We start from the raw sequence: 14,339 nt of genomic DNA, 5'->3' as shown, positions 1-14,339 counted from the left end.
CATCTAATGAATCTATTTCTTTATAAAATAAAATATTAACATCTAACATTTGATGTTCCTAATATCAGCCCTAGAAAGCAGTTGGACATACATGTGGATGTCTATTTATCAAAGGTCAGGTTTGTGAAACCACGGCTAAACTCACAAATTCTAAAACTGCGACTGTCATGGAATTTATTAAAAGACCTGAATAAAAAAAAGTACTGATGGAAAATAATGTGCTAAAAATACAAATACCTCTAAAACCCTCAAAAAATGTTTTTCAGACAATTCCTAGTGAAAAGAAAATCTGAAAACTTCTAAAAGTCAGAACTGATTTAAAACAGTCCAATAGAATCAGAACATCACCATTGATGTCTAAATGGCCCCAACAACTTTTACCTGGCAAAGTTTTGTATTAGTGGGTTTTACACTTAGGGGGATATTTATCAAAGAAAAAACTTGAATGGAAAAACTCGAATCAGTGAATTTGGGTTAAAAACTTGAATTAATCGAGTTTTCCATGGGAACAAAACCCTTTGAAAAAAACAGAGCATCATGAAGACTAATAACATCTTCAAATGGTTCACTACATTTTTGCCAGCAAACAATACGCCAAGTTTTGCGCCACATGTGGCTCGTAAGGACGTCTTTATTAGAGATTTTGGTGCAAATGCTTGAAGTGGCCACTTTTTATTACAAATGTCCAAGGAAGCAAAATAAAGGCTAAACAGATCCTCTAATGACCTAGACATGAGTCCATCCTAAAACAAATGTAGCATGCTCCTCAAATGGTTGGGAAAGAAATGTTAACAAAAAATCTTTAATAGTTGGAACTTTTGAGCTTTTTTAATAAATGAAAAAAACCAGCTGTTTTTATAAATGGTATGAATTTCTGGCATACAGGATATGATTCTAACGGTTGGCACTCAGAATTTAGAACCAATGCCAAGCACCCTGGTCTCGGCTTGTGCTTCTGCCTGTAGCAGCCTCCTTTGGCCTCAGGAGGAGCCCTCAGCTACTCAGATGCCACCAGGTCTTAAAACGAGAGGTGCAAGGCGAAAGGTTCTAAACAAGCGAAGGGGCACAACTGTAAGCAAAGTCTTTGGGCAGAAGGTCATGGTGCAAGGTGTTTAGACAGAATTGTAGTTGGAACAGGCCGGGTCGAGGCAGGCAGAAAGTGAGCGAAAACAAATCAGGCCCGGTCTGGGCAGGCAGAGGCCAAAGCGGGGTCAGGCAGGCAAGGGTCAAAACCGGGAGATCAAATAGATGGATTAAGCAGAAGAGATAGTCGGATTTCAGGCATTGGATCAGGATACAGAGGAACAGGCAGGGGTCACAACAGGTAGTCAGGATCAAGATCAAGAACAGATATAGCAAAGGTAAAAGCACCAGGAACAAATCCTATAACGGCAATGAATTACACACTGAAGTCCCTTTAAATACATTTGAAATTTCGTGCCACTGCGTGCTGACGTCATCACACCAGCGCGCATGCGCAACAAACCAGGAAGCGCCGCGTGCACCCCAAGAGGACTTGGAAGTGGAGCAGCGTGGCAGGCGTCCCCACTGAGGGGGCTGCGGGTGTCCTTGCCGACCCCCTCCCGCAAGACCACCAGGTACAGTTATTACATTGATGTCACTGACATAAGATTGAGGAGGATGTAGCTTCATCTAAGCTGGTTTGGTCTAAGCTGGTGAAGGAAACTCTGTCGAAAGAGGTAGTGTTCTGTTATATTTGTACTTTAGTGAATTTGCAAAGTAACAATCACTTTCTGGTGAATTTTTCGCTCTTTGCACTTTAGTAAATCTGCCCCTTTGACTTCTACACAACCTCGACAGGTTTTAGCTGGAGTATTTTCGAGTTTTTTTATAACACCCCGAAAAATGTGAGTTTTTTTATACGCCTTCACTCCCGAAACACCAGGCATATAGCTCCTTCAGCAGATTCACAGCAATAACGATTGTTGCAGTGGGGGGACAGCACTTCGGGGGGAGGCGGAATGGTGGAAAATCCTTTCTTTTTCTAAATGCAGGTGCACGACGGACGGACCTTCCATATCCCCATTACAATTATAGAGACTCCTCACGTGGGTAATTGCTCCTTTCCAATATCAGGTGTTGCAATATAACTAGTGATAGGGAATAAGCCAAATCTATTTAGGTGCCGCTGAGAGGACAAAGTGGCAGTTAACCCTTGTTTGCTCATCGTATTGGATTTTCTTGCCTGTAGTGATGTATTTTTAAGGATATATTACTTTTTGAATGGTCCGCCTGCCGCTCCTATACACACCATTAATTACTTTATTTATTGTGCCGCATATACTTTTTCGTGATCCCCACAACATACTATATGTAACTAGAGGGCATTTAGGTTGATGTAAGATCTGGGTGGGACCTGTATATCAATCTATTATAGATGCTGTAATCCCAATAATCTATATACCAGACCAGTATACATCTATCAATTTCAAGTGTTTTTAACATGTGAATTTTCCCTCAATTTTTTTCTATTTTTAAAGGAGCACATGTTATGTTTTAATTGGGTTATTTACTTATTAGTGGAATGTGAACTGTGTACCAGACAATTGGCACTTTAGACACTTTAACTATGAATTAACTATTTTTGGTTTTCACAATACTCAATTCTTTCTTTCACAATATGAATTTAATTATTAATTGAAGTAAACAATATTTAATTACACCCCGATGTGATTCCCCTGTTCACACTTTATTCCACCACAACACTATTCATTTTACACTCAATTTGAGTTATAGATTGTGCTACATAATAACTCTCTTTAGCAGTTCCTTTCTTCTGTGGTACTTTGTTGGGGTTTTTTTTACTGAAAACTACCCTCAAGAAACTAGAATTGTTCAGGAAAACACAACTCGAAATGTGATAAATCTGCCGCTAATAAAATTATCCATTTTATTAAATGGTAAAACCATGAATTTTTAGAGATTTGTGAAAGAAAAATCAAAATTAAATTGTTAGTAAATAGGCCCTTAGACACACTACTACAGTGCATCATATGAAACATCATCTTAGATAAGGTTGTGGGACACAGACGGGACTTCCATATCTAAAGAGTGTGAGAGTGAGTGTATGAAAGCGTGCATGTCAAATAAAGACACCTCTCCATGACTAAATGGCTGGGTACATTTCTAGCAGCCAATCACAGTTCTTTCTTATGGACCATCAAGGACAACATCCTTAGTTTACAATAAAAGATCTAGATTAGAGGATATGTATTCTTCTCTTATTTAATATATCTTCTACTTTGCTTTCTGCCAGTATTTTTTTGTGAGTGTTAGTCCCAGATATCATATGCAGATATAAAGTTTTGCATCTTTCATTGAAACCAATCTAGATAATATTGTGTGCTTTCGTTACCTAGTCTGCCCTTTCTAACTCTCATGTGATTTCAGGAATGCACTTAAACTGTTTACTTAAAAATGTATTTTTGGGTAAACAAACCGAGCAAGGAGTATGATAATAATCTTGGCAAAAAAGAAAATTGTTCTTGTTGAAATTAACATCCGATTGTTTACAGTGAAAGCTTGATGATGTAGTAGTTTTTAGACATAAGGGGTCATTTTGCTTTTGGCTGAATTCTCCTAAACTAGATAATTTTACAATTAATCATCAACATGTTTGGCCATTCTAAGATTATGAACTAGCTTAAAGGGCATGTAAAGTCTAAAATAGAATAAGGCTAGAAATGCTGTATTTTGTATACTAAATATAAACATGAACTTATTGCACCACAAGCCTAATCAAACAAATAATTTATGCTTTCAAAGTTGGCTACAGGGGGTCACCATCTTGTAACTTTGTTAAAAATCTTTGCAAGACCAAGACTGTGCACATGCTCAGTGTGATCTGGGCTGCTTAGGGATTGTCATAAACAAAGCTGCTTGAGTTCTGCATGGCTGGGAAGTAAGACGAGGGCTCCCCCTGCTGTTCATAAGTATGATTGTTTCCCTGCTCAGCAGTTAGGGACCATCTGACAATTTCTATCCACAGCAGTAAATGAAGGGAGAATTTCACTGCATACAGTCAGGTTACTAAAAACTGAACACATTTTTTAATTAAAGTATATTGGAGATAGGTTTCTTTTTCATTAAAGAAAGTAAAAATGGGATTTTATGTTTTTTGCCTTTTCATGCCCTTTAAGCCTTTATATGATTTACAAACTATGACTTGATTTACATGTTGGGAAAAGAATAGATGGTACAGAGGAGTGATAAATTTGGAGTAGGATCAGCAAGTGTGCAAGCTGTGCAGCCATTATTATCACATGGCCACAACAGCCCTGTAATTAGAAGACTTCAATACCTCCATTCAGTTTGGTAATATTAAGAGGGGGGATCTATAATTATTTCTTTATCGGTTTGATCCCCATTCATTCCGTCAATGGGTTTATCTCCCATTTACAAATTACCAGAGGATAATAACAGAATGCACCATGGGTTTTACATTGCAAACATGTAAAGGCTCAGTGTTTGTGACACTACAGTTTATGCAATAAAACTTTTTTCTGAAAAAGCAGTTATTTTGTATACACAAATATAAATCAATGGAGGGCACTCTAGTGTCTCAGTAGTCTGTTAAATATAGATACAGTTTCGGTAAACCAGAATATATTCCCATACAAGGCAATAAAGTACATACAATGTTCCTGAACAGGGCGTACACACAAAACTCACAAACACGGGGGTATTTAAAAATGAATTGTATTTTCACAATAGTAAACAATCACATTACATAAAGAAAGCTATTCAGCAATTTAGACCATACATGGCAATTCAATAAGCATAGCAAAAAAATTTAAATACATACCACCTTAATGTATTCAATAGAGAATTTGCTAAAGGAAGCAGATAAACTGGCCACAGAATAAGAATTACACAGACGTTTTGGAAATAAGCCTTAATCAAGGGGAATTCAAGAATGACAAAACTTTCAAGCAGGTCTTAAAAATGCATAATACTTAGGGGCAGATTCACTAAAGGTCGAATTTCGAAGTTAAAAATACTTCGAAATTCGACCCTCGAATTGAAATCCTTCGACTTCGAATATCGAAGTCGAAGGATTTAGCGCTAATCCTTCGATCGATCGAACGATTAAATCCTTTGAATCGAACGATTCGAACGATTTTAATCCAACGATCGAAGGAAAATCCTTCGATCAAAAAAAGGTTAGCAAGCCTAAGGTTAGCTGCCGAAGTAGGGGGTCGAAGTTTTTTTTAAAGGGGAAGTACTTCGACTATCGAATGGTCGAATAGTCGAACGATTTTTCATTCGATTCGTTCGATTTCGTTCGAATTCGAACAAATTTAACCAATTCGATGGTCGAAGTACCCAAAAAATACTTCGAAATTCGAAGTTTTTTCATTCGAATCCTTCACTCGAGCTTAGTGAATCGGCCCCCAAAAGTCCATAATGTAATGAACTTTCCAACAGCAACTTAACTACAGCAATAAGTGGCCTGGGTTTAAACTTTGCACATGGGTACTCATATAGCTCCCTGATGCACACACTCTCACACCTAACATCCTCTGTGATTGCACCAAAGTGCAGCCACTTGCAGCCCCAGTAGTTGCTAAATAGACAGAAAGTGTCAGACGATGTCCTTATTTACTAAAATCCGAATTAGCCTCATATTTTTTCTGACTTTTTCCGCCAAATCGCTTGATTTTTTTCTGGGTTTTGCCTGAAAACCCCCGAATTTATTGGATTATTGGGCTAAATCCAGATCAAACCACAATATCTTTTAATTGGGGATAGGGACACTCCAAATGACTTACATGAATTTGACAGGTCTGGGATGGTGGAATTTCGGATTCAGGATCTTGTGCCCTTAATCATAGGCATATCATATATCAACCCCTTTTTAAAGCTATCTAATGTATCAGACAGTACAACTGATTCAGGGAAAGAATTCCACATCTTCACAGCTCTCACTGTAAAATACCCTTTCCGAATATTTAGGCAGAAACTCTTTTCTTCTAATCGGAATGGGAACATGAAATATAGATGATGGAATAAGGCACATGGAGGAGCAGTGTCGGACTGGCCCACCGGGATACCAGGAAAACTCCCGGTGGGCCCAGGTATCAGTGGGCCCTCCTGCTTCTAAACATTTGGCTTATTTCATGGCCATTCCCTATTTCTATAAGAATAAAGAGACTAAATAGATGGAATAATAGGTTATAGGATGTAAAGAAAAGAGAATAGGCGAATAGAGGTTGAGTGAGGAGAGGAATAAAATAATAATTAGAGTAGGCCCCTGGTCTAAAGGTTTTTGGTGGGCCCCTGGTGTCCAAGTCCGACACTGTGGAGGAGGGCTGGCCATACAAGCAGCATTCCTGAGTCATAACAACTGATTCTTGCATTATACATTTTACACAGGGACCAAGATTTACCTGCACCTTACTTGCTGCTTTCAAGCTTAAAACTTAAAACATGGCTGCCGTTTTAATGGCCACCAGTGGGATCACCTGACTATAGTTGGGAAGGGTGGGAGCTACAACATGGAGCTGGTCACTGCTCCTGTTTAACTATAACAAACAAGGGAAAGTTGTGCTCACCACTAATTTTTAAAAACATTAGGCGGGTGTAAGAAACTTACCCTGGTGGTCTAGTGGGCAGCGGGGTCCACACCGTGTCCTTGGCGTGGATGCCCGCTGCGCCCCTCCTGTCCTGCCCTTGCCGGCGCCATCTTTGTTTCCTAGGGCGTGCACAGCGTGCCTGCGTGTCTCTTAAAGGCGCAACGGCGCAAAGTTGTGCACGTTTTGGCGCCAATTGGATCCCTATTTAAGGCCCATTCAGACCTGTAGCCAGTGCCCGTTATAGGCTCATATCCTGTGGTTTCCTTTGTGCTACCTGTTCCTGAATTTGCTATCCTGACTGATTATCCGTGTTTGACCCTGCCTGTTCCTGACTACTCTGCATTCTGTATCCTGACCCTTGCCTGCCTACGACAACTCTTCCTGCTTAACCCCTTGATTCTGATATCCGCTTGCCTCGACCCAGCCTGTCTGACCATCCTTCTGCCTTATCCAGTCTGTCTGATTATCTGGTTTTGACCCCTTGCCTGCCTGACGATTCTGTTATCTGCCTGTCCTGGTCTGTCCTGTTTCCATTTCCACCAGACGCCTTGTCCTTGACCTTCTGCCCAAAGACTCTAGCTATCCGGTCGTGCCCCTTTGCCAGCCAGAACACCTCCCCTTGTACCCCTCGTTAAGTCCAGGTGGCACCCAATTAAGCTGAGGGCTCCTCCCGAAGCCCAAAGGTGTTCACACTACTGGTGAAGCCGAGCCAAGACCAGGGTCCTTGGCATTTGTCTGGCATAAGGGTGCGAAGTAGCACTAGAGTAGGTCTCTACAATACGAAAAAGCCGTAGTTATTGTGCAACAACTCAAAAAAGTTGCCCTTTTCAGGACTTTTCTGAGACTTTTCCCCGTTCGTACTCTTTTCATTCAGATTTTTTAATAAATGTCATGACATTCAAGGTTTTAGAGAAAGTGAGTTCAGTTCCTCTAAAACCACTAAAATCCGACCAGCCCACTCTCAAGCCTATATTAACTCCTCTCTTGACTTCTAGTCACTTATGTTTACATATAAACCTCTATCTGTGGGACAGCTACAGTATACAAATGGATTGGTTAGCACAAGGTCTTACTGACACATGGGCCAATTGGTTGTTTTCCTTTAATCCCCATGGGTCAGTCTGCATGAGCTTATTTCTATATTTGTTGCCCCTAATTTATTACTGTTTGTATCTACTCTGATTAAAACTACTGTACTAGATACTCAAAGTAATTATAGAGGGAGCACAGTATCTGACAGCAAGGGAGCTCTATTCATATAAGTGAATGCAATCCCTGCCAAAAAGTTTAAGTACCCTGTCTGTAGCAGACATGTACTTTAAATGGAACAAAACATAAGGTCAAAAGTCTTAATTCCTTAAATAATTTGGAAGTCATCATAGTTTCATGATGCTTTCCTTTTATCTTACTTCAAAGTTTCCAATCATGAATGTAAAAAAGTATGCACTATGTTAAAAGAGTAGAGAGGACCTGAATAGAAAAATGAGTAATAAAAAGTAGCAAAAACAATTAATTTGTGGCTTTACACAGCATTTGTTTTTAGATGGGGTCAGTGACCCCCATTTCAAAACTGGAAAAAGTCAGAAGAAGAAGGCAAATAATTCAAAACCTATAAAAAATAAATAACGAATACCAATTGAAACTTTGCTTAGAATTGGCCATTTTATAACATACTAAAAATGTACAACAACTAGAAAGAGAAGTGTTGCTAGTGACATAGATTATAAAAAATGACCACCTTTCTTTTTGCCTTTATACACAGGTTATTCTCAGCACAATGAGAGGAACCTGGGTAACATGTTGAATCTGTGATAAAGGATATCCAGGCGATGCCTGTTTTTGCCCTAGGTTTCAGAATGGGCTCAGGAACAACCTGCCATCATCCATTTGGTGGATTGGCAACAAAATGAATTTTTGGTTTCAGCATGCTAGCTATGGTTTTCAGCCTAGTAACAGGTACTGAGACAAGTAATATTTTTAGCACTTTGTGATACAATTTGATTTATAAAGACTATTTGCTTCCTGTTTTTGAGTTTTGACTTATCAGTAGAGACTTTTTGAAAACTGTTATTAATTTACAGGATTATGAAATAACACCAGAGCTATAGCAACTTCTTTTTTGGTTTTTAAGTATGTGGTAGTTGTGAGCCAAATTATTTTAAGTGGCTTTAAGGCAAACATTGAGTGTTATGCAATACCTAATTCAGAAGAAATGAGACTTGATACAAGATAAGTGCTGATATGTCTGGTAGCTGTAATTATCCTCTTCAGATAGAGCTGGCAGTTTTATCACACATAAAAAAGTGCTTGACCTTAAAAAGTATTAGTTATATATTTAAGAAACAACTAAGTCTAGTGCACTATCATTACAAATTAGGCACTGACCATTTAGTCTCAGCAGGAGAAAAATATCTTCCTATTTCCAGAAGGGCAAATGGAGCAGACCCTGGATTATCATTGATCTGAGTATTCATAATAGTAAACTTGCATTTCCTTATTTTCTACAGTGGAATCCAACAATTTCTTGAAACTATCTAATTCATCTGCTAGAATTAACATTTCAGTGAGGGAATAAGATCTTCCCCACAAGCTTCTCTTCTCTATTGTAAATGAGCCCAATTTTTCTATTTTCATAATCTTTTATAAACTTAAGGTGGCCATACACATACAGATATTGTTGTTAGATAAAAGGCTTTGTATGATATGTTCATGTCATGGATACCGTATATACTCGAGCATAAGACGCCCCGAGTATAAGCCGAGGTACCTAATTTTACCTCCAAAAACTGGGAAAGCTTATTGACTCGCGTATAAGCCGAGGGTGAGAAATGCAGCAGCTTCTGGTAAGTTTCAATCAAAAAATTGAGGGTTTCTGCTCCCATTGGAGGTGCCGGCGTCTCATTTTTGGATGCTAGCGACCATTCTTGGACGTCGGCGAATATTCTCGGAGACTATTCTTGGACGCCGGCGACTATACTTAGAGGCCGGCGACTATTCTTAGACGCCGGCGACCGTTTTTGCGCTTGACCCGAGTATAAGCCCGGCGACCGTTTTTGCGCTTGACCCGAGTATAAGCCGAACTAGAGTTTTTCAGCATATTTTGGGGGCTGAAAAACTCGGCTTATACTCGGTATATACGGTATTAATTGTTTGTGCAAAATGTAAGGTTAGAAACTTTCAGTCACATCCCCTGGTTAATATGGCAATGTCTGTAGGTGTGATAACAGTAAGGATGTTTCCAGATGATGGCATTCTAACCAAAAATCTGCATGCATAATGAGAAGCAATATTTTCTACATATCTCCAAGATATTTATTTCAGTAACTTATAATTTATTTAAGTTCCTAGGTATATAGAACATAAAATATGGTATGCATCCCTTAACAATATTGCTATTTGCTGAAGTAAAAATACTTGATTTTGAACTATGACTATTATAATCATTAGCCATTACTATTTAAGTGAAAACGGACTTAGGGGCAGATATACTAAGCTTAAGTGAAGGATTCGAATGAAAAAAACTTCGAATTTCGAAGTATTTTTTGGGTACTTCGACCATCGAATAGGCTGCTACAACCTTCGACTTCGATTTCAACGATTCGAAGTAAAAATTGTTCGACCATTCGATAGTCGAAGTACTGTCTCTTTAAAAAATACTTTGACTACCTACCACCACCACCACTTTAAAACTACCGAGGTTCAATGTTAGCCTATGGGGACCTTCCCCAGCACTTTTCTAAGTTTTTTACGATCAAATTAAAATCCTTTGATTGATCGATTAAATTTGTTCGAATCGTTCGATTCGAAGGATTTTATCGTTCGATCGAAGTATTTGCTCTAAAAACCTTCGAATTCGAAGGATTTTACTTCAAGGGTCGAATTCAAGGGTTTATTAACCCTCGAAATTCGACCCTTGATAAACCTGTCCCTTAGTGTTTATATCACAAAATTGAAAGATAGTAACATGGTTGCAATTAAATTAAGGGTTTTGTAAGCAGACAGTGTATACAGTAGAACCCCCATTTTACATTTTTTAGGGGACCAGAAAATAATGGTGTAAAATCCAGGAAAATGTAAAATCAGGGAAATGTATTATGTATAATATATAGGTGGGAGCACAAAACAACAATGTCAAATGAGGGAAAACTTAAAATCAGGGGATGTAAAATGGGGGTTCTACTGTACACGCACAAAGTTTTCTTCCGCGACCTCTGACAAAGGGGGTCGCGGCATTAAGAGCCACATGTGGGTGCGGACCTGGGCCCGGCGGGCCCACAAGAGCCGGGGACCCACCGGGTTTTTTTCTGGTGCCCCACTGGCGCAGTCCGACCCTGTTCACTTGATAAACCACAAGATACATTTTTCTCACTGGATTGAATCTGGCCCATAAGGGATTGATGTGGGAAACGTTTGTGAAGTTCATTCAGGATATAATACCAAAAAGTCCAAATATTGTAAATATTGTAAATGTGTTCTTTTTGTCTGGTTCATATGACCATCTTTCAAATATTGTCCCAAATGCATGTTGATCTTCAATAGATAGGGGGTGGAAGAACTCTGTCCCATTTATACATATAGCTGAGAGAGTCGGGGGGAGAGCGGAGTATATTATACATTTTTTGGGGCAGGTCACTATTAGTCACCAGAGAATCAAACACCGTGGGAAAGTTTGCTTTGGCATGAGAGGTGTATGGTTCTAAAGAGAGGAAACTTTGGAGGTATTCAAACAATTTGAATATCTGCAGTTGTCTGTATTTTCGGGATGCTGTATGTAGATAAAAAAATAAATTGCTGTGAAAATACTAAATTGCATCTCCAGGGGATAGTGTCGGAGGAAAGGGCTGCTGCACTATTTATAAATCTGATTTTGTTGTTAGAATTGCTCTAATATAACACAGGATATCGCTGACCCATTGCTTGTTAAAGCTGAATGTATACTAGATCCATTTTCATAAAAGATTTGCTTATCTTTTTCTATTTGATAGTGGCATGGCCACTATGGCATTGCACAGTGCCTAGCAATGCACTTTTTGTATTCACTAGTAATTGTGAAATGTAAAATCGATGTCACTGGCAAGTGAGGTCGATTCTAGGTTGCTGTCAGATGCATTGCTTTCATTTGCCTTCTCCAGGTTATTAATAAATAGATCAAATTAAAGGAATTAGAGAGCGTCCTCATCTTATACATTTTAAATATGTTTTAGCATATGCAAATTTGTTTCACTAAATCTGTCATGGAACCAGGACAGAGAGAGAGTCTGAGAAACTTATACAATAGCCTGGATTAAACCAAATGAAATGTATTAAATTAGGCTGTGCCCATTGTGAGTTGTGTAATCAGCTCCTGTTACTCCAAAAATCTTTTTTTCTCACATGTGATAAAGCCATTGGTTGAGAACTTTGTCTTTCAAACTGAATGTTGGCAATTATGTATGCTAATTATGTTAATTGTTCACTCTTTATATGGTTCACACTGGTGTCAGTTTGTATGCTTGATAAAGGGGGTAACCCCGAAACGTCGCACGTCTGCACAAGAAATAAAAGCAAGGGGGAACCCTGCATTTCACTTGCCTTGAGTGCCAGAGTTTCTTTCGTTCAACTCCAAAAATATTTCCATTTTTAATGGCCCACATCTCTCAAGCCACATTAGTTTATTGCTGATTTATGTAAATATTGTTGGGATTTGCCTTTAAAACCGATGCATTAAATTTCCTGTTTACTAGTTCTCTCTTATTGATTTTTGCTTTACAGCTTTTGTTTTTGCATAAAATTCATAGTTCATAAAAGATGTGTCTTTCCCCGCTGAATTGAAGATTCATAATGCTTTCTTCTTCCAGTTTTTATTAGCTAATATCTCTGTTAAGTCATACAATCGGTCTTTAATGATTTAACAATTATAGGATTTCTACTATGAGTTATAAAAATCACGCCATTGGAGAGCACTCAGTTATCCAGAAACTCATTATCCACAAAACTCTGAATTACAGGAAGGCCATCTCCCATAGACTCCATTTTATTCAAATAATCCAAATTTTTAAAAATGTCTTTGTTTTTCTCTGTAATAATAAAACAGTACCTTGTTCTTGATTCAAAGCAAGATATAATTAATCCTTATTGGAAGCAAAACAATCTTTTTGGGCTTAATTCATTTTTACATGATTTTCTAGTAGACAAAGTATGAAGATCCAAATTAAAGAAAGATCCATTATCTGGATAACAGGTCCCATACTGTTATTGCTTGCTGGGCAGAATGACAGTGGCCATGTATACTGACCTTTCATGGAAAATGGGAATATACAGCCCACTTCATCAAAGACCATAAAGTATATCATCACAATTATTTAACAAACAAACCATACTTTTAATCAGAATTTGCTTTTGTAAAATGCAGAGTAAGCATACAATACAGTATTGACATCTTTGTCCTCATTTCTATTCAGTTCTCAATTTAGGGAGCTTGTGTTAAAAGGGATACTGTCATGGGAAAAAATACATTTTCAAAATGATTGAATAGTGCTGCTCCAGCATAATTCTGAACTGAAATCCATTTCTCAAAAGAGCAAACAGATTTTTTTATATTCAATTTTGAAATCTGACATGGGGCTAGACATATTGTCAATTTCCCAGCTGCCCCAAGTAACAAAATATTTTGGGGCCCAGTAACAACTAGTTACGCCACTGTATTGTATATATATATATATATATATATATATATATATATATATATATATATATATATTGTATATATACACATCAACATGGGGAACACACTACCAAAAGTCCATTGTTTAATAAACTCTTCAGAGGAGAGTCAAACAGGCGTACAACTTGCAATTGGCCACCTTAAATACCTTTTCTTATGATTGGACACACCTGCCTATGAAGTTCAAGGCTTAACAAACTTATCCAATCAATTTGGTGTTGCCAGTAATCAGTATTGAGCAGTTACACGCATTCAAATTAGCAAAATTAGAAGGGTACCCACATTTTTGCACAGCTGGTTTTTCACATTTGATTTCATTTCATACAACTGAATAGTGCTTGACTAAAAATCTTTTGCATAAAACAGTCCAGTACATGAAAATACATACCACTGTTATAATATAAATATATATATTTATACAAAGAACAGCGTGTATGGGCCACACACCCTGAAGATAGTCGAAACCTGGGTGCTCATGCATGAATAGTTCATAGAAGGTATAAAGTGACGGCACTAAGTCTGAGCCCCCTCCAGAAACTGCTCCAAGCCCATGAGGGGGACATCACAGTTTGAAATACATTGTCCTGCCTATATATATATTTATAAATATACATAGAAGGTATAAAGTGACGGCACTCGCAGGATTTGTATACCAAAAAACGAATAGGGATAAAAAGTTTATTAATTTATTTTTATTTTATCCCTATTCGTTTTTTTGGTATACAAATTTATAAATATATATAGGCAGGACAATGTATTTCAAACTGTGATGTTGTCCCCCTCATGGGCTTGGAGCAGTTTCTGGAGGGGGCTCAGAATGGTAAAGTACATACCTTTAATGCTTCTGATGATTCCCTGTGCCGGAATCAGTGGCACATACAGAAGTAGTGAACAGAGTGAGAACACATGGGTACTGGTTGGATGTGAGTCTTATAATGGCAACATATAATTTGCAGGTAGGATCAGGTGCGGGTTAAGGTTTTGCAGGTTAGGGTCAGAAGCAGCTACAATCTTTTTTCATGATCATATTATTTTCAGAT

The sequence above is a fragment of the Xenopus laevis genome, chromosome 4L (assembly GCF_017654675.1).
Source record: "Xenopus laevis strain J_2021 chromosome 4L, Xenopus_laevis_v10.1, whole genome shotgun sequence".
In the NCBI taxonomy this organism is placed as follows: domain Eukaryota; kingdom Metazoa; phylum Chordata; class Amphibia; order Anura; family Pipidae; genus Xenopus; species Xenopus laevis.
This window is presented reverse-complemented; position numbering follows the sequence as displayed.